The 21,268-nt window shown below is 31.3% G+C and overlaps 1 pseudogene; it reads left to right on the top strand.

The window, feature by feature from the left end:
- Nucleotides 1–4,227: 4,227 nt before the first annotated feature.
- Nucleotides 4,228–5,804, top strand: LOC125825163 (60S ribosomal protein L27-like; annotated as a pseudogene).
- Nucleotides 5,805–21,268: the final 15,464 nt, after the last annotated feature.

The raw sequence follows: 21,268 nt of genomic DNA, 5'->3' as shown, positions 1-21,268 counted from the left end.
CAGTATGAAAACAATCTATTTAAAGGGTTTTCCCCTCTTGTGAGAAGCAAACTAAAATAAGTTAAGCTTCTTTATTCTTAAATTGCTCTAAATTTTCTTTCTCAAATGGCTTCTGCAAAACTAGATTTTATCAAGTAAGCTTTTATTCGATGTCCTTTCTAGTTTTTGCCATTTCTCTTCTTTTTTCTTAAAACAAGTTTGATGATGTTTATATGGTATTTTCGATTCTTAGTGAGATGACCAAGAAAGTAACCGACGCATTTGATCTCAAAAGGGAAATACTTGACTTGAAATATGAAGTGGAGAATCTATTGATCGAGAGATCAATTTGCTCTACTGCTACTGCTGAAGAAGAACAAATGAAACTTCTCATTAAGTATTATGAGGAGGGTTACCAATTGAATGCAGAGGTTAATTTTCATTTCATCAAATATTCATTTATGAAATGCGCTAGTTAATGGATTACTAACTTTATGTGGTTGTTTCTTTTGCAGCATGATAATTGGTTAAGTTTTCTCAAATTTTTGAAGACAATAGCTTGTGAAAACTAGTGTTGGTTGTGAAATTTTTTAATGAGATTACATTTTACATACTTATTGCTTTAGCAGCAAGAGAAAAATGTTGGGTATTATTAAAAATAAATTTTAGCTTTCTCTTTAGAAATTTTGATTGTACTGAAATGCTCTTGATGAAATATATTATGATTTTCTTATGATTCAGTTTGTATTAAGATATATAAAGTCAAATAAATAAAAAAATACTATAGCAGAAAAATTCAAATTCAAATAATCATTGAAAGAGACTGATGTTTGATAACATTGTTTCGCTATGGATTTATTATATTTCTGAAAAATAATAATTCAAAGGACTGATGTATTTTGACAAAATATCAACAACTATTATTTCTGAACTCGTAATTTGCAAATAAAAAAAATAATTCACTGCTAAAGTTTAAACTCATCAAGTTGATATTCTTAATCTACCGATATATAATTATCAATATAATACATAAAAGGAAAGAAAATCATAAGTCCATTGTTCAAATGTTTGTACTCAACCAATTCGATGTTTCCCATATTGTATACAACAATTTTTTGTCTTATTTCGATTATTATAAAAGTAATTTTTAACATCCTATGAAATATAGTTGAAAATTTATCCATTGAAGACTTCAATCTTGGGTAGGTTCAAAATATGTTTCTTAAATATATTCATGAGCAACTTTAGGCCTTTAATTTTGATAAAACTGAGCACTTTTCTTCTCCTTCAAATATTTAATGAATTCTAGCTATTAGATTGTGGAACTTTAAAAGAAAAATTGTAAAGACTTAAAAAGTCTCATCAAATCTCGTAAATTACAGTATCAAAAACTACATGGACCAGACATATTAAGCACCTCATATTTATTTTACTAAAATAAGTACTTTAATGTATGAACTAAAAAATTAAAGAAAATTGCCTTTAAGCCAAAGTTTTGATGATTTTCTCTTGTGCCTCCCCCCTCCTCCTCCGCTCTGCTTACTTCCTTTTGATTCTTTCATTATTTTTCTTTTATGGGTTTTTTTGGGCTCAAAAATAGTAATTTTGTATGGGCCGGAAATAATTTAGATTACGTACATCTTAGATCATTGAAATTCAAAAATATGATGAATTTTATAGGTTTTCATATTAAAATTTGACTTTGTTCATTACGTGTTTCTTTTTCTCTGAGTCATGAACTCATAATGGGAAGTCTTGGATCTAATTCCGGTTAAGCGACTGAAAAAGAGCTAATTTATTGACATTTATCGTCTTTATTTAACTACTTTAGATACTTAAAAAGTACTAGCTAGTTTGTTGATCGAAGAAATTTATTTCTCTCTTTTTGGTAATTTTGATTTCGTCGGTTAGTGGTGTCCAAAATATCTCTGATTGTGCCTCCTAGGGTTTGAGATATATGTGATCTTCATGTTCTTACAACATTTTTTTGCTTTTTAATTTGTAAAAATTCTCCAAATTATTTAAGATTTGATTTTGAACTAATCATGGATGTGATTATATTTCTATTATGATATATTTGATTTGCTTATGTTTAGTTCTACATGACAACATTTTCGTCTAATTTCCTTTGTTTTTCAAAAGATACTAACCGACTTAACAAATTCACATATTTCACTTCATTAATTTTAAGATAATGAAACATAAAGTTTGATACAATTAAGTAAATCTGGAAGAATAATAATTTCTTGCCTAGTTATAGATTTTAATCCATGCACCATGCTCAACACTAGTTCATTTTTTTTACTTTCTTCTTTTTTTTTGAAAAAAAAATTCAGTTGCATTCTCTCTTTATCACGATCCAATTTCTAACAAAGTCGTGATCAACATTCGATGCCTTGTCTTGATCAAGCGCATCTTCTAGCAAGACTATCCGAGACTTCAAAAGTCGAAGGTCAAACACATACATAGCCTTTTTAACTTGTCCCTAAATTTTATTTTGGCACTTCAACTCAACTTTGTTTTTATTTTAACCCTCCAACTTCATTTCCAATTTATCATTTAAACACAAAATACCGATTCATAGATGAATGAAATTATTCACTTTTTAAAAATGTGTGAGGGATCCTTTTTAGCGTTAATAATCGATATTTTTATTGTTAATAACCTTCCCCTCTATTTCTTTTCTCTTCAACCTCATTTTTTCCTTCATCTACTTTACCTATCCATTTATTTTCTTTTGGTTAATTTATAATTATGTGCCCTTCAACTTGATTTCAGTTGACAGATATACCCTCCAACATTGGGTGTGCACAAGTAGACCCTTAAACTTGTATAAAATTGAACAAATAGACACATTCGTCTAATGTGACGTCCTACGTGTATTATGTCACGTAGGACATGTGTGTCTACTTGTTTAATTTTATACAAGTTTAAGTGTCTACTTGTACGCTCTCAAAGTTTAAGTGCATAGATATCAACTGAAACCAAGTTAAATGACATATATTATGCCTTTATATTAACTTGTATTAGTAATCTATCTGAGTTGGAGGGTTAAAATAGAACAAAACTGAGTTGACGTGCCAAAATGAAATTTTGAGATGAGCTAAAGGGATTGTGTATGATGTTATGACCCTTTCCAAGTCATAACATCATACATAGACAATTCCAATTCCATTTGTTTAAGCTCAACTAAATTAACCAGCATTAGGCCAAATGAGCAAATGATTGAAGTGACGATTAACAGATTAAAGTAATTTTTCTTCAGTTCAGCTAATCATATACAAGTATGCATCGATGTACTCGAGTTCTTCTCCAATAATATCAAGGCAGATGAAATGATGTGAAATTTTGCCAGTTTCTAGTATCAGAACGACTGGAAGACCCTTCGAACCTCAAGCTCCTGAAACCAAGGAAAGAAAGACAACGATCGACAACAAGAAGAAAATTTACATGGGACACACATGCATATCTTCATAGAACTTTTATCTTCTAATGAATCTACAAGAATTTACATGGGATGCACGTGCAACACATGTGTCTAGAAACTAGTTTCTCAGAGGAACTGTGTGTAAGCTATTTAACTTTTGCTAGTAGATTTTATAGTCTGTTTTATGGATATGTTAAACCGATGAACCTAGCTAGCTATGCAGCTATAACTTTAAATATTGTTTTTAAACAACTCAACATTTTCTATAGAAAGAAATCAACTCTCAGCTGGTTCATAAATCACGATTGAAAACAAAGCTAGTATATATAGCGAATTTACCCACTTGTTGAGCTGTGAATAGCATGAGAAGTAAGGAGATTAATGTCTCTAATTAGTTGGAGTTTCCTTGAAAATATGCATCTCCGATTTCCATCCTTTCTCTCGGGGATTCAATTGAACATGCAACTCCCATCTGTATTATCGATATCAACCATTAATTCCTGCGCTTGTTTTATATATACTAGTATCGCCATGATTGATAAGTACTCCTTCCTCGGCCTCTTGTCTTTCTCTGCTATTGCTAGGTACATGCATCTTAGATCATTGAAATTCAAAAAAAAAAAAAAAAAAAAAAAAAACATGTAAAATCAATAAGAAAACTTTCACAAGCCGAAGACACGAGAAAAGACCAAAAATAGTCCCTTATCTTTGAGCTAGCTAGCTAAGACTTAAAGTCTTTTTCACAAGGAGTACTTGCAGTCCCCATGTTTGCTAAGATTTATCGGTATCTCCCCCCAAAATGAGTTATTAGTCAAACTAAGATGCTGAAGCCTAAACAAACCACCAACCTCATCATGTGGTGGGAAATTGATGAGCTCGAGGTTGAGACTAGTAAGATTTCCTATGTAAGGCATGACAAAGTACCTACTAAGTCAAGTGATGTTAAGTGTACGTAGTTTAGTGACTCTTTCATGAAGATGTCCACAAGTGATGATAAGAAAACAAAGACATCTTTTAACTTATTAGAAAAATTATAATTTAACACATTTTTGCTTTCTTTCGTTTTATCCTTCCTCAAGATCTCTTATATATTTTTCTTTCGAAAATTAATGGAACTTACTACATTAATATTTTCATTAATTCCCCAATCTGATCTCCATAGTAGCTATTTCTTGATTCATCACTCTTTTTTTTCTTCAATGGTACGGTTGTCAGAGACAACATGTTGGTCTTGATGCTGAATCCATTTTAAGATGGAAAAGAAATAACAACAGGAAGAAGAATAAACTAAATCTTAACAAAAAAATAACTCAACATATATTTATTGTCTTCTTTGTTATTAATTACTATCAAATTTGCTTTTATTTCGAAATCTTGAAGTATCTGTTATTTAGGTTTTTTGAATAAAATTTGTGAAGTTCGAGCACCAGTAATTGTAAATACAATAATTCATTTTTTTTGTTTTCATGTTCGATATCCAATATTTATATTGTAATCTGAATAATTCGTATATAATTTTTGGTCAAATTAAGATTATTTTTTGCCTAACATCGAGTGGATACTTCTCTATTTTTCAGGTTCAACTTTACAACTCTGGCATTTTTGTTTTCAAATTTTCTTCGTTATTTGGAAGTAAAAAAAGTTTGTGATGACTTATTTGGTAGTTTTGGGGTACTCTGTGAGTTTGTCTCTGTTTGGTGTTTATAGTTATGTGTTGTATTTATTCAAGAGCTTGCATTGGGGAGATTTGTGCACCAAGGAATGTGGATGTTAAAGAACCTGAAAATGTGATTTAAGTAATACAATAGGATGTTAAGTTACTTTTTGGATTTGGATGCGAAATAGTATACTTGTAGTGCTAATAAGTTCAAAATTTATTAGTTTTCTATTGTGGTTTTCAGCGATTCAAATTATTTTTTGGATTTTGATGTGAAATAGTGTATTTGTAGAGTTTGTAAGTTAAAAATTTACCATTTCATCCAGCCGAGAGAGATAGTGAGAGAGACAGAGGATCAGCGGCGGCGAGGATGGTGAAGGTTTTTGAAGCCAAACAAAGCTGTTATCATTCTTCAAGGCAAATATGCTGCCTGGAAAGCTGTGATAGTAAGGGCATTTGATGAAGAAAAAAAGGGACAGGCCATATGGCCATTGTTTAGTTGCAGGTCTCTCAAAGTACCCGAAGCAGGCGAAGAAATTTCGTGTGAAGGCATTCATCAAGCTCGTGAACTACAACCACATCATGGCTACTTGTTACACACTCAATGTGGATCTGAAGGATGTTGTCAATGCTGATGATCTTCTGGCACTTGACAAAAAGGTGACTGCTGAAAAAGTGACCAAGGCTAGGCTTGAGGAGAGGTTCAAGACCGGGAAAAATCGCTGGTTCTTCACTCGATAACATTTGCTTTTCAATATATAGTGCAGACATTTCTTGCAATTGGCTAATTTTATACATATTTATCTGTGCAGGGTGAAAGCAAATGTGCTTTGATATATGGTCAAATGAATGAACCTACTGGTGCTCGTGCTCGTGTTGTCTGCTATCAGGAATAGTCCAGGATATGAGCCTTTAAAAGCATTGCTGTCAAGTCATTTATCCTTCTAGAATTTAACTTGAAATCCATTGCCAACTTTATAGGAGATATTCTTGAAGAAGTCTGCTTGCTAATGTGCTTCCAAATACCAACAGTTCATGAGCCTATTTTAGCACACCAATGAGTGTGGGTTATAAAATTGGCATCAATTTCAGTCCTCCATAGTGCTATATATATCTCCATAACCATTTCATTAGCATGCTCTTCTTGTATAGTCTCAAATTTCTGATTCCAAGGTCCCCTTGTGATTTTGACCCACTCTACCAATGAGAACTTGTGATTCTGGATGTTACCCTCCCATAATAAATTCCTCCTTAATTTGTCTAGTTGCTTCAACACTGAATGCTCTCTCATTGTTGAGGAGTTGAAGCAGACTTCATTGTGTTTCAAGTGAGTGGAGAATTCCATTTCAGAAAATATCTGCATTATTTGATGGTATGTTTATTAGTTTGAAGATGCCAAAGTATTTTTGCTTTGCTCTAACTTGTGTTACATAAATAGGATTATTTCCATATTTTACTGAGAGCCAGTACTGTTATAAACATGTGAGTTAAACATGTGTTCCTAACAATAATGGTTTTACTTTGTTTTGCACAACAAGGAAACATAGAGTAAAAGAAGATGAGAAGTATGTATTATTGTGTTGAGATTAGTATAGTGAAAGAGAGAATTGAGACATCAACTAATTCACTTACAAAAGAGAGTATTTATATGTTAAAGCCTTGAAGGAAGGTATTTTTTTAGAGCTTTGAACTCTTCAACTAATTCGGAGTTGCTTGAATTGTACGATGTTATTGGGCTGTTGTATCCTAAAGGGGATAAGTCAAGAGATGTGTTGCTGGATTGGTGTAGATTATGCTGCGGTGGGCTTAAATCTCTATAAAGAGAGCGAGATATCCACATCTCAACCTGAATGAATTGTTTATTCATTTCTTGTCATTATAGTTTTAAACTGTAATTTATTACATTTGTAGTATATATACCAGCACAACTCATAATAAGTTTAGTAATTGAAGGAAGAAATTCAAAGTGTGTGAAGGGTACGATAAATAATAAATCATTCTAAACTATCAAACACTTTTTTAAGATCAACTTTTAGAATCATCTCAGCATTTTTTTTGTCTTGTTGAAACTGAGATGTTCTCTTGAATGATAATGACATTACCATTAATCCTTCTATTAGAGACAAAACTAGCATGATAAACTTGGAACAAGCTAGAGGAAGGATTTTATCCTTTTAGTAATAACCTTAATATATTTTGTTATAACGTCTAATAGATCTAAAGTTTTTCAGTTTGTTGGCGTTTGCAATTTTTCAGATAAAGGCATAGGATAATATTACGGGTAAACTACATAAATTTCACTACTTTAGATCCTAATTACTAGGAATGCTGATAGTTTTCAATATTACTTTCTATATCATTTTCCGCTATCGGATATATGTATCATAAGCCGTTAGATACATGTATCTATTAGACTTAAAAGGACGAGATACTTGATTTAATTGATTTGAATTAAATGTTGCAACTTAATTCCTTAATTAAAAGAGTAAATGATGGGAAATTAACAAACAAAACGGATTTAGTAGATCCATCCGTATCAATTGTTACCAATTTTAATAAAACAATCTAAATCATAAAGATTAGTAATTCTAAAATTATAAACTTCATCTTCTTCATCAATTCCTTCTTTTGAATCTTCAATTTTCAAGGCATTTTTGCAAATGGCGAATATCACATTATTGTTGGGAAAAAAAGTGTCATTATTTTCTAGTGTGTATCTTGGACAAATAATGTGTACGTCATTATTAAAATTAATGATCTGATGTTTAAGAGTAATGATTTGTTAGGCATGTATCTCGAAATCGTTGTGAGTATCTATATAGAGCTGAATTCAGGTTAGTGTTAAATATATAAGTTGTATCTTATATATTTAAGCATGTATCTCGCAGCCTCAACGATTATAACTAAGTCAACAGAGAATGAGTTCATGTATAAGTCACTTGAATGCATAACAGGGCGGCTGGTTAGGCTTAAGGAAAAGTCCTTAGCCTTAGGCCCCCAATTTTAGGGGGCCCCATTTTTTAGTTAATTAGGTAAGATTAAATTTTAAAAAAATTAGAATGAAGACAATAATAAATGCAAACGGCTGGAAAGAAAATGCAAACGGTTGGGAAAAAAATGCAAACGGCTGAAGTGATATATATGAGTTATGACTATGACTTTTTAACTTTCCAATAAAAAGTTGTGTACTTTTTTCTTAATGTACAAGTTTTTTTTTCTAATTTTATTTTTATATATATTCTATCCTCCTCCTTTCCTCTCTTCTATTTATTCTCACTTCTCTTCTCTAAATTCTAATCTTACATCTCTCTTATTCAAAGCTTAAGAATTTACTTGTTCTATTGATAATTTATATTTTAAATTTGGAGAAAAATATATTGCAGCAGCCCGAATCATTTAGAGATGATTACTTCTTATACATAGTAGACCAAGCCATCTTTTCACTTCAAAATAGATTTGAACAATTTGAAGTATATGAAAATATTTGGTTTTCTATTTAGTGGGAAGAAATTGAGATCATTTGATGATGAGAATTTTTAAAAAATATTGTCTTAATCTTGAATGTTCCTTAAAACATAATACTCACTCCAATATTGACGGTTTAGACTTATTTTCTGAATTAAAAGTGTTAAGGGAAATCATAAAAGTAGAAGACAATACTCTAATTGAGATATTCAATCAAATAAAAAGACTTGATTCTTTTCCAAATGCTTACATTGCTTATTGAATAGTGTTAACAATTCCCGTAACAGTCGCCTCAACTGAAAAAAGTTTTTAAAAATTAAAAATAATAAAATCTTATTTAAGATCGACAATGTCTCAAGAAAGATTAAGTGGTTTGGCTATATTATCGATTGAAAAAGAATTATTAGAAGAGATTGACTACACAAAAATTATTAACAACTTTGCATCTAAAAAAAAATTAGAAAAATAGATTTAAAATAAAAATATTTATAATTTTTTTAAGGCCTCTAGTTTGAGTTTGGCCTTAGGCCACCATCGGGTTTGAGCCTCCCCTGATGCATAAGTCAGCAGAGAATGAGTTCATGTATCTATTTATAGCGTTTTATTCTTTGATAAAAGGTTTTGAGTACTGTATCTAGTTAGACTTCATATATGTACCAAAACTGAGATACTAATAAATAATACCAAAACTGAGATACAAATAAATAATACACCAAATCTGTAAAAAAAATCATATCTGAAAGACATACATTCCTTTTCAATGATCAGATACACATTATGAATCAAGATACATACATTCTGTTTCACTAAGAAATATAACAAAATATGAATACATAATTTTATTCAGTAAAATACATGACAAAATTGAGATACATCTCAATAATCATATACAAGATCTATCGCTTAAATAATAGATGAATAATTTACAGATACCTCACAATCACATTTTAGTCGTCTACAGTTTAAAAAAAAACAATTGAATGATTAAAGTATTGTTTACAGTTGTGCTTGAATCATCTTATTGCTCGGATTGTGCATTTTTGGGTGGAGACAAGGGAGGAAGACTGAGAATTTTAATTATTAATGTACCTTTAATTAAGGAGTTTAAATTTTAAGATAATTATTCAATATCATATTTAAAATATTTGTGTATCTGATTTAACTTTTTCAAAATATATGGTATAATCATTAAAAAGTGGTATTATGAAACTCGTGGGAGTCGTCGATCACTTGGTGGTTATTTACTTGCAAAGTTGAGTTTGTAGAAAGAACATCTCCATCTTTTAAGTCGTCAAAGATGAATTACGTAGTAGCATTGGTGCAATTATTAAGAGCAGATGATATACTTTTGTACATTAGGACCAAATGAATGATACTATATATTATATTATATACGTATTGAAGTTGGTACCTTAAGTATCATTATCATTAAGTTTTTTAATAGTAGTATGCCGAGCTTTGTTGTTGTATTTTTGACTATAATAGTAGTATGCCGAACTTTGTTGCACATTTGACATACTAAAGATAGAGGTGACCCCATTGCACTCAAATCCTGAGTCCACATACATATAGTTGCTTTTGTAATATAAAGAAGTAAATCACAACCAAGCATAAAGATTGCTTATTAAGTTCTGCAAGGGCAACAAATGCCACTTTTTGATAAGGTATAAATAAATATGGAAGAGTCAATGGTGCTATATTACCCTTTTTAATAAGTGAACAAGGGGTGAACGAACACTGCTATCATTTGTTGTACTAAAAGCTTTGTGAATGGTACTTTATATTGGACCATCTATTAATACATGTACTTTTGTAAGCAAACCACGTGTACTGAATTTCTGGTCATCTTCTCCATCCCAGTTATTAAGAACAAGTACTCTATACTAAGTCAACTTAGTATGCATCTTCATCTTCACGGAAGGCCTTGGCATGTCCACTGAAACTTTAGACATTATTCCCACAACCTTCTTTCAATCGTTGATGCTTGGGGTTTTTTCTACTATTCTGTCACGACCCGATTCCTCAAGTCATGATGGCACCTACTATAACCCACCAGTAGGTAAGTCAACCTGTAACCCGAAAGAACAAGTAATGGGCCTTAGGGCAGAAACTAAACAAGAGTAGGCAAAATTTAAGATAACAATATAAACAGGCGGAAGCAAACCAAAACATATATACAAATAAAGATCCCTCCCAGAACCTGTAAGTCACTAGTACAGAGCTACTAACAAAACGAGTACAAGTCCCAAAAGTGGACCACAGAGATTGGACTGTCTCGAAAGGTAAAAGACAAGTCTATATACATAGATGGAGACTGAAATAGTACAAAACGTCATGTGCTCACCCCCGTCTCCGGATCAGACTACTTCAAACTGGATCAACGCTGGCCACTAGTGCTCGGACCTGCATCACGAAATAGATGCAGAGCGTAGCATGAGTACCAAACAACAGGTACCCAGTAGGCATCATAGGCCGACTGAACTTGAAAAGTAAAGGCAATATGATAAGAAGGAATAACACAAACTGAAGTCAAGAACGAAAATCTAACTAACAATGGAATGCACACGAGTGTAGAAAGAACTAACTAAAGTAATCTATAAGCTAACTACACCTAACTGGGACCCCATAAGCCTAGAAGGTACACTCGTGCGCAAGTTAAATAAAAACCCGAACGGACCCCCATAAGCCCGACGAGTACACAGAACAACTATAACTAAAGGGAATTGCATATAAGAACCCAAGAACGGAGAACATCAAACCAGAACCTCAACCCCAATTAGTAAAATCTGACAGTATGGAGGCCGGACCTCGAACCGGATGCTCACCAGAAGTACCCAGTAACCAATCACAAGTATCAAGTATCTGAGGTCGGAACTCTAACCGGATGCTCTATATAGGTATCTGGGCAAATAGAGGTCGGACCTTAAACTGAATGCTCCATAAAGGTGCCAATGTAGCTGCTGAAAGAGTCATAATCGATCCACGCTCATAAATGTCCGTGGAACGTCGTTCATACTTAGCTAATCAATGTAAGTCCTTGGAACCGAATCGAAAATCAAATTCAAATCGCGAAGCAGAACTAGCGTTGCCGACTTAACTCGTGAAGCCGTAACATCGGGTAAATAAGGATAACTATCATTGGAGCAAGCGTATCGCCTAGCTAAGGCCCAAACTATCATACTCAAGTCTGCTACACCAGTCTACAGGGATCTAAGTCGGCCGAGCGATGTCAGGGTAAAACTAAGATCTATCGGATCTGAATCATGTATTTCTAAGGCAAGCCCTAGTCAAACCTAAACTAAGGCCCAACATGCTTCAAATAAATAGTAAGTAAGCATGCAAGCACTTCACATAGCGAGGAGGGTCAATTAATAACACAAAGCATGCTCACAGTTACCCAATAATTCTCGTAATAGGCCGAAAACATGATTTCTAAACACCTATGCATGATTCAATAACTACCAACCCAAATCCCAACTAATCCAAATGCATTCACACTCTCAAGCTCAATCTAAGAGAGGGAAACCGTAGCCTACCTGTAGGCCGATCACACGCGCTCCAAAATCACTTTTTCGGAGCTTTCCCTTTCCGAACGGTCTCGAAACGCTGCCCCGCTATCAAAAATAGAGTCACAACGCTATTACGGTTGTATAGACACCAAAATCACAATAAACGGAGACAGACCAATTTCGGGGTCAAAACAGGGAAAGTGGGACCCGCGCTGGAAATTTCGGAATTAACCCCAAAAGTTGGTCCTAACCAGCTCCCCCAGCTCATGTCCTAAAATGGGACACAATTCGGGGATCGGGAAGAACACAATATCAACATGCAACCAAAACCCAAATTTTCTCAAGAACTAGAAATGGGACAGCAGTTGAATCAGAATATTTACCAGAAACTGGAGGTCTACAAAGAATTACGACAACACCACGACGTTCTCCTCGAAAAACCACTCAAGATAGCCCTAAGAATCACTGAAATCGGACCTAAAATGGCTGAGAAAGCAAGTATCAAAAATTCCAAAATCAAGCTCACAAAAAGGGGTCGTGGCAGCAGGTATTTTATGAAAATTACCTCAAACGGGGATCCCAAATCACTATCCAAGTTCACCAATGCGTTCCTTGAGAAAAATCTCACAAGATGAACCTTTGAATCACTGAATTTGGACTTGAAATGAGAGAGTTATGAGGGTTTGAAGTTTGGAAAAAATGTTGCTGATTTTCTGCATTTATAGCAGATTTTCTGCAATAATTTCCAAAACTAAAAAAAATTCTGACGGGGTGCTCCGATCTCATTCGGAACCCCGTGCACGAAAATGAAATATGCAAACATAGCAAATTTGATATTTCGAACTCAATGGCATAGTCAAAATTTCCATACGAGGTCATCTTAACAAAAAGTGGGTCCCACACCCAAATGTCATTTTAAGTCAAAAACCACAAAAGAGCTCAGAAAAAAATCAAAAACCTCGAGATACAAAAGAAAGGTCAATCCAGACCAAACTTGACATTCCGAAGCTAACCGCGCTGACGGAATTCTCATCCAAGCGCGTTTACTCAGAATGTTGACCAAAGTCAATCTTAGGCTTAAACTTAAAGTTAAAATGCCTAATCGCACCGACTCACACTGAAAACCTTGGGAGTCATGTCGACCATGCTACTAGCCTAAATTGACCCTTCCAGAGCTGATGGAATCGTCAGAATTGGATTTCAATGTCATCTTCTTGAACTTTTGATCGAAAATGATCGTTCAAGATTCATAAGCTCCAAAACACAAAAACTCGCACCAAAACCAAACGAACGACCAGGTGACCGAATTATCACTCCCAGCAAGTCATAAATGACTTGGGGTCGCTACATGAACGCTCTAAACGATACACAGAAATGACCAGGAGGGTCATTACATATTCTCCTAAGTTTTGTCTCAAAAATTTCAGTGGTATCTCTGATTTTTACTTTTTGATTTTGATTTTAGGTCTGATTTTTCATTCAAATTTGCTCATCTATTTGGCCTTTGTGTTGTAATTATGTTGCATGCATTGAATTTAGATTTAACTTAATGTTGTTTTGCTCCTTCGTATCTTGCAGAGATGAAGTATAGGAATTCAGATTCAAAAGAATCTACTCAATTTCTCCATTTCTCATAGAGTAAGTTCGTGATTTCCTTATCTACAATTTTGATATTGAAAACAAATTACACTCTTTAACTATTCTTCTTATTCTCGAATTCGATTGTAAGAGTTTGTTTACTTTTTCCTTAGCATAACATTTTACTTGCTCATATCCGACTCTAAAAAAATATTATTTTTTTCTTTTTGTGGATCTCAAATTTCATCAGCTTCTTCATGTATCAAACATTATGGAAGTTGCTACATTTCTCTATCTTGTTGTTTATCTTAGCTTTTTTGTGTTGTTGAGACTGCACTCTCATTGTTAATAACCAAAAAAAAAATGGGTTGCTTCTGCTTTTACTGAAGTTCCGTATACATCTCAACTATTTTTCTATTTTCTCATATTTATGTGTAAGCTCGCTGATGGAGGTCTCTAATGGTGAACATGTTTGTTGCTCCTGTTTTCTTATTCATTGACAATTCTCAAAAAACTTCTTAAAATATTTGGCTAATAAATATTGATGCACCTAAGGTGTTCAATAGAATGACAAAGCACTAGACTATTTCAAATTTTCGTATTTTTCTCATTATGTTTAGTAACATACTCCTCTGCCAATCAACAATCTGTAAGTTACATTACTTAGTTTTATTGGACAAGATTAGTAGACAATATGTGCGTTATTTGTGGTTATGACCAAAATATTCATTTGAGATGTGTATAATTTGTTTGAATGTGGTTCAAATTATACAGTACATGCCTTTTAATTAACGACTCTTTGTGGCCCTATCTGATTGGCACGTAGGATGGCAAAAAGAGGCAAGAGAGGCTCACTACAACTCTCAAGAGTTTGTCTCAACCTCTTCCGGAATTTGTGTCTCAACCTCTTCAAGCTCCATTTATGTGAAACTGGTGAGTTTTTCCATTTTTCTATTCTTTTTCCTATTGTTTTTCTTTTTATCCCAATTTTGTGTCCAGCAAAAATGTAGAATATAATGTGTGACTTTTAGAAGAAAAAAAATGACTATTACTTTTGACAAATTGAGAACTATTTACAACGGGAATGTCCACGAAAAAATGACGAGCGTTGCATACCTTGAAGGAAGGTGGCAAGTTCTATCGTTTTTGCTAAAAAGTTTGGATCCCACTGCTTGGGTTAGTTGTTGAACTTTCTTCATGACTTCCCCCTGTTTTTCTCACTTTTTCAATGTATGAAATTTCCTGTTGATGGATATGTGATTGTAGTTTATGGCTTGAGAGCCCTAAGACTTTTAATTCGGCTCTCTAATTTCACTAATGTAATTGTAGCTAGTAACTTATAGAAATGCATATACACTTCAATCAACTTAGTCTTAATCAATTACTTGAAGAAGTTGGTAATTTGTTTTAAACATCATATAATGTTGATAATAGGGATGATCGAAACAATATCCTATGTACAATGTATTCTAACTTAAAAGGTCATAATTGCTTCACTATTACAAGGTATTCAATTGTGTTAAAGCTGAAAATACATCTATTTACCTGTAATAATGCTTCACCTTTTCTGTCTCGCTATTTTTATAATACTCCTTTCGTTTCAATTTATTTTTCCTATTTTGACTTGGCACGAAGTTCAAGAAAATATAGAAGAATTTTGAATTGCGTTGTCTTAAGGGAAAGCGACATTCTTTTTGGGACTAAAAGGAAAGTAAGACAAATAAATTGAAATGGATGGAGTAGTTCTTCTTTGTAAGTATCACTTATGTAATAATAACTGTTATGTTCAGTTTTTCGAAGGTAATGAGGCATGAAATATAAGGGAGATTTCATAAACTTACTCTAATTTAGACATGAATCGTAACTTTAGTTATTTTGAGAAGCCCCAATAGGCTTAGAGATTGAATAAAAGAATTTGTAAAATGATGATGATAGTTGAGATAATGTTTTTTGAATATCTGAGTTCTTTTTATGGAAGAGGAAGAAATTATTGTAATAAAATTTGACATGTTATTTCTAATCTGTAAAGACATGATAATGCAAAAAGAGGAAAAAAAACAATTCTTTGATATAATTGAATCTTTAAGCATATAATTCCTTGGTAACTTTTCTAACTGATCCTATTAAATCCTAAAATGTTCCAACTGTTGAAAAAATAAATAAGGGAAGATAAGGTAAAACAAATTACTATCATTTAAGTCTTGAGCTATTGTGTAAGATCGGTGGGTGGACTTCCATGTTGTTTGTCCTATGTGGTAATAGAAAGTTCTTCCCTCAAGTTTCCAGGTTAGGTTTATGTTCCCTAGAATAGAAAAACACAATTGGATATAATTGGTGATTTTTGTATTCTATGGTGATACGAAGCTTACATTTAATTTGTCTTTTTACTCTCCTTGATTCAGTATTTTCATATCGATAAATGTTATGATATGTTCTGCTTTTAATTCTACAAAATCATTCATCTATAATTGCATTTAATGTCATTTGAATTCCCGTGGAGTTGATGTGAAAAATGTAGCTATAACATAGAGGAAAGAACATATTGATCATGAAAACACCTCTGAAGTATGAGCTTAGTTTTCATAAGCATCTCCTCGATACATTTGTGTTTTCAAAGACATTTATAATTTTTGGATTCAAGCCGTCTTTGGCAATGCCAACATAAATCGCCTTGGGTTTCTTTTCTTATTTGATGTATGTATGTTTGTTTCTCCCTATTTGTTCCCAAAATGGATACCTTCCATCACATGTTTCTAACAATATGTTAGCTACAAAGTACATGTCTTTTGAATAAACAAATATTTTAGGGAAACTTACATAAATATACTGTATTAAAAAATATTTACCATTTATAGCAATAACATTTTTTTTTCACTTGATCACTTTTAATACATTTATAATATAGTTTTAATACATATTACACAGAACAATTTATTATTCACATATAATACAAGTTTTATTGATGGATAATACATTTATCACACATTTTAATACACTTATAAACAATGTGTCAATTTCTTACAAAACAAGCATAATATATTTAAAAAGAAATAGTTATAATACATATATATTACATACATAATTCACTTTTTAATATATATTGCAGATTTTATATTGCATACATAATTCACTTTCAATACATTTTGCAGAATTTATATTGCTTACACAATTCACTTTTAATACATATTGCAGATTTTTTATTGCATATATGATTCACTTTTAATACATATTGCAGTTTTAACATAGTATTGCTATGTATTGCTATAAATGGTAATAAATAAAATTTATCGCTAAAATCAGTAATTATTTATTATAACGTACCCATCCAAGTATTTTTTCCAATATTTTATCTAGCTTAAGTGATGGTTTAACAGCTTCATATTAAGTCTTCATTCATAGTGATGGTAATGAGGCTCCCGGTGACCAAAGCGATGGAACTCTTGGAGTAAGGGTAGTACACCTTTGAGATTATTGTTCTTTTAGCAATATCTCAAAATATTTTCAGCTGCTCAACAATACAATATATTATAACTGGTGATGTTTAGGCCACGAAAAGAGAGCAATTTGATTGCTACACCCTTTACTGGTAAGTTTGATACTTTTGTTGCTCTCCTTTACGTATAGACTAGACGACTAAATTTGCTCACCGACTATTGATTGGAAATTTATAAAGAGAAGTATGATATTTATTCCATCTCCATAACAAAAGATTCTCTTTCAACTATTTCATGGAACATAGTAAGTATGAACATAATATGAGACCTACTGATTTTATTTTTTATTTTTAAAAAAAACGTGTGGAAAAGGATTTTCAAATATTGATTCAGCTTTGAATTTGTGGTTGTATACATGACTTAACTACTAAGAAGGAAAAGAGGATATGAAAATTTCTTAACTTTCTGTTGAGCCAGGCAGTGTGCAATTGGTCAATTAAATCTTCTACTGCTTTCTGAAGAAGAAAATATTATTCAGAATAAAATTTCTGCAGCAACGAGAAGTATTGATCATGTACAGTTGATGTTGCCAATGTTCTTATTACTGTAAGTTAATAGTTTTTACCTCTGTAGGAGTGATGAAACAACACACTTGTGTTATATTTCGACTTCTACAATTCCTGTAAAAAAAATTACATGCAACCTATACAACTATGTTGATTCAACTCCTTTGAAGTTATAATAAGAAACTCTGTCATGAGTATACTTTTGCTACAAACATGATTTTTATTTTATTTTTTGGTGCTTATTTTGTGCTCTTTGTATAGAACATATCGATTTGTGTAGTTTATATGTTTTCAGACCAAATAGTAAAAGTTACACTTCTGAAGTTTATACGTTGTAGATTGGTGGTCGAAAATCATCATGTGTTTAGGTGCTTTGTCTATATGGAACTGTTAGTCTCCCACTTTGACATTATAAAATTGTACAGATTTATGTCATGATAGAGTAAGACTAATAGTACATGAATGATTATGAGATGATGGAAGCAATGATATGTGTAATGTTTTATGATTTTGTAATTTATGTTGATTGTTTCTCTTAGCTATGCTTTTACAAGAATTTCTATGTTCTGTTATTCAGGTCACGATATATGATTTATTTATCGCATTACGACGAATTGAATTTATCAACTAGGGTGGCCACCTCAATGAGTATTTTCACACAAAAAAAAGGGACATGAGATAAGAAATTCAAGAACAATAGGCATCTCCGTGTTTCCTTTTGAGAGTGATTGCATCACCTCAATTTAGTTTCATGTTTCTTTGTTAGAGAAGAAACTATTACTAGATCAAAATCTGATTAAGATGGGCAAAAGGTGTCTGACTTTGTACTTCTGTTACAATTGTGTGTGTTGCTTTCATTTATCAGTTTCTACATTTTGTTTAAGAGATTGTAGTTTTGTTTTGGTTTTGTGGAATGCCTATTATTACCTATGAAGGCATTATAACTTAAGTACTTATTCAACGTACTTTTACATGTGTAGTAGTTGTGACTTTATGCATTCCTTTCAACTTTATCATGTGTTACAAAGCATCCATCATGTTAAAATGTAAAATGTTGGGCCCGTGTTCAACACGGGCCATACCTTTCTAGTATATATATATCATCATATATCATATATTATTATAAGTGGGAAGCTCCAAAGATGAAAAGTTGAATTACCATTTTACCCCTAGACTAAATTAAACATCTAATTAATTAAATAATATTATTTTAATTATTTTTTGAATTGTAAGTTATTTAAAAGTAGGAAAACATAAGTTTAAAATAAAATAAGTACAAAAATCTACATTAAAATTAATCAACGTTACTACCCCTAATTTAAATACTGATTCTATGATATTTTTGTACCAAATAATAAATTTACCATCTAATAAATGACAATAATCAATTAAATGGGAAGTGACCATTTATTAACCAATTAATTACGTTTGATGAGAATCTCAGAGGTTGGAAAAATAAAATTTGAACTGTTCATATTCATCTTATCTATTCAATTGATCTTTTCTTTATTTATTTGTCTATTAAAGAAGAATTTCATAAGTCAAAAAAATATGCATCCTCTTACTATATATATTCCAGAACTATCAACATTTTCTATGGTTCATATGTTTTTTAATTTTTGAATTATTAGATTCTCAATTGTATTAGAAAATATTATATTATTATTTTTAGTTGATTTTCCTTTGATAGTTATTTAAACAGTATTTGATTGTTAAATTTTTTGGACGTTGTTTTGTTGTAGCAATAAAAATTTAGTCAAGGATGTATAACTGAGTTCGAACATGAGAGTGAGTTCCTATAATCTTATAACAAGCTTCAAGAAAGTAAGTTTGTGTTTATTCCGCATCAATATTATTGTGATAGTTTATTTTTTTTATGTATGGTATTTTATGATTAATATTCTTTCCTTATATTTGGTAATTCATAATATTGAAAGGCATAACTTTATCTGCACCGAGTATTTGACATTTTTCAATCTATACCTTAGAAATAAGCAATTATATATGATGCTAAATTTGTATGTAGCTCCACCCCTCCCCCCCACCCCCCCACCCCTCTCTCTATTATTTATATATATATATAAAAGTTGTTCATTTTGACATCAATTCAAGGTGTTCATTTATTGATTGTTGCGGCTGAACTTCATATGAGGATTCATGAATGTGGTAAGAAGAAAGATGTTGTTTTTCTCATCATAAATGGTCATGTCAGACAATACACGACGAGTCAAATTCTGAGGGGACGTCTGTCAAACATTAGTGTATTGCACATGTAATATGATAACCTTATAGTTGAAAGTTGGATTAGAAAAGGGATCTATAAAAGTTAGAGTAACTTTCACATATAACAAACATAAAAATCATATTTGTATGTTATAGCTATAGTTTGCATAATTGCGCTTCATAGCAAATTTTATGTTTGTTATGGAACTTTTGATTTGTATAATTCGCTACAAAACATCTAATTTTATACAAATTGTTCAGTTTTGTATAAATTCATTTATACATTGTAATTTGTATAATAAGATTTGTATTTGTATAATTATAAGTATATAAGACAAAAATATATGTATTTGTATTTATATATACATTTTTCTCTCGCTTTATACAAACACAAACGCATTTTATACATTTTATACCGAAATGTATAAAATGACTAATTGTATACCAAAAATGGTTATTTGTATATCGAATCAGATGGCAAAAAAAAGGAGTTAATATCTCAAAAAGTCACTCAACTTTGAAAATTTATCTAAAAAAGTCGTTGAACTTTATTTTGTTTCAATAAAATCACTCAACTTAGACTTTTGTATCAATAAAATCACTTAACTAAATTTATCATTAAAAAAACATTTGACATAGCAAAATAAATTATTCTTTTATGTCATATAAATATGAACTCTATAAATAAATAAATAAAATTTAAAATCGTTAACAAACTTTTACGAGTAAACTTAATTAATGAATAAATACTTTTATAATATTAAAGTATGTAAGCATCATGACATTATTATTATTATTTCAAAAAAAAAAAAGCATTTAAAACAAAATTGACTGGTTAAAGCAAAAAATTAAGTTGAAAAATTAATATTATAAAAAAAGATCAAGATTTACAGAGCCAAAATAATTTTTAAGTTTCAATGGAAAAGTACTATAATATGTAAAATTATTTTTTTATACATTTTTTTTTTAAAAAAAGTTACAAAAGAAAAAAGACAAATTTTGTTCGAGCACTGTTGTTTAGTTTGCATTGTTGAAGAAAAAAGTGTTATATCTAGAAAGTAATTAATTGAGTTCACAATTTTAAATATTTTAGTACTCTTATTCGGTCTAATGAGTCCTAATTAGATCTGTGAACGCAAATTTCATCAATAATTTGTTTGTGCTAATTCTAAGAAATAGATACACTAGTGGACCAATAAATAAAACTCCTAATTATTTCTTTTTATTTAGTAATTAGTAAATTAAGATAATATCATAAGAGTATTTGTTTCACTAATTAAGTTTACGCATTAAAAAATTTAAATTAGTTTTCTTTAATTTTATTTATTTGTAGGGTCTATTTTATATGACATAAAAAAAATTAATGATAAATTTTGTTGAGTGATTTTACTAACACAAATGTCTGAGTTAAATGATTTTATTGATACAAA

This window comes from Solanum verrucosum, unplaced genomic scaffold (genome assembly GCF_900185275.1).
Source record: "Solanum verrucosum unplaced genomic scaffold, falcon-dt-bn FXZP01000113.1, whole genome shotgun sequence".
Lineage (NCBI taxonomy): Eukaryota > Viridiplantae > Streptophyta > Magnoliopsida > Solanales > Solanaceae > Solanum > Solanum verrucosum.
Note: the sequence above shows the minus strand (reverse complement) of the source record. Positions and strands in the feature narration are given on the sequence as shown.